The sequence below is a fragment of the Elephantulus edwardii genome, unplaced genomic scaffold, assembly GCF_000299155.1.
Source record: "Elephantulus edwardii isolate Elephantulus edwardi_28Jun2011 unplaced genomic scaffold, EleEdw1.0 scaffold00327, whole genome shotgun sequence".
NCBI lineage: Eukaryota > Metazoa > Chordata > Mammalia > Macroscelidea > Macroscelididae > Elephantulus > Elephantulus edwardii.
In genome coordinates this window covers 618,372-619,453 of record NW_006400077.1, presented here as the reverse complement: position 1 = coordinate 619,453, position 1,082 = coordinate 618,372, and the positions used below count along the sequence as shown (strand labels likewise).

Here is a 1,082-nt window from a genome sequence, read left to right as displayed (position 1 = left end):
GACCTTGCCCAGTGAAGCCTCCTGCCCTCCCTCTCTGGTCGGGTTTTGCTGGGTCTGACCTGGAAGACGCCTCCTTTTGCTGTTATCCGAGGTGACCTTGCCTAGTGACGCCTCCTGCCCTCCCTCTCTGGCCGGGTTTTGCTGGGTCTGACCTGGAAGACGCCTCCTTTTGCTGTTATCCGAGGTGACCTTGCCCAGTGACGTTACTTACAGCTGCAGTTATTCTGTTTATGAAGATGCACACGTATGTAATAATTTATTGTCTCAAATTGTAGTCACAATAAAATAGCTAGTTGACTTTACAATAAATATAGCAATTAAAAAGAATATGAAAAGATAGTAAGAGCTATTTATAATTTGAAAGGCAAAAAAAAAAAATACAGGGCATAGCAAGACAATAGCTCAAAAAAAGAAAATAAGGAAAAAAGGAGAGGAGGCCAAGGGCAGGAGAGGTAGTGTGGCCACTTCGTTGGTTCAGAAGGGGGCCTACGTGGCAGACGTGATTGGGGATTCAGCTTCTGAGATCTGCTTGGTAAACCTTGTTCCAGCATGCTGGCACCAAGGTTAGCGTGTCTCTGGATCATCCCTTCCATGACTTTCTGCCCAACTTTCACCAAAGCCTCCCCACTTCTGAAGAATTCCATCACAAAGAATGCATGGCATCTAAAACACAGCAGGGACTATGCCACCAAGACAAGAATTGGTTTTCGGCGTGGGAAGACTGCTCAGGAGTTCAAAGAGGCAGCATTGGAACCATCAATGGAAAAGTATTTAAAATTGATCAAATGGGAAGATTGATTGTGGCTGGAGGGGCTATTGTTGGTCTTGAAGGTTTATGCTACTACGGCTTGGGAATGTCTAATGAGATGGGAGCTATTGAAAAGGCTGTGATTTGGCCTCAGTATGTAAAGGATAGAATTCACTCTACTTACATGTACCTAGCAGGAAGTATTGGTTTGACAGCCCTGTCTGCCTTAGCAGTGACTAGAACTTCTATGCTCATTAACTCATGCTGCGAGGCTCTTGGGTGACAGTTGGTGCAACTTTTGCAGCCATGATTGGAACTGGAATGCTCGTGCGAT

The 1,082-nt window shown here is 45.4% G+C and overlaps 1 pseudogene; it reads left to right on the top strand.

Annotated features, from left to right (window-relative positions):
- Positions 1-549: 549 nt before the first annotated feature.
- LOC102876310 overlaps positions 550-1,082 on the top strand; it is a 7,327-nt pseudogene continuing 6,794 nt past the window's right edge.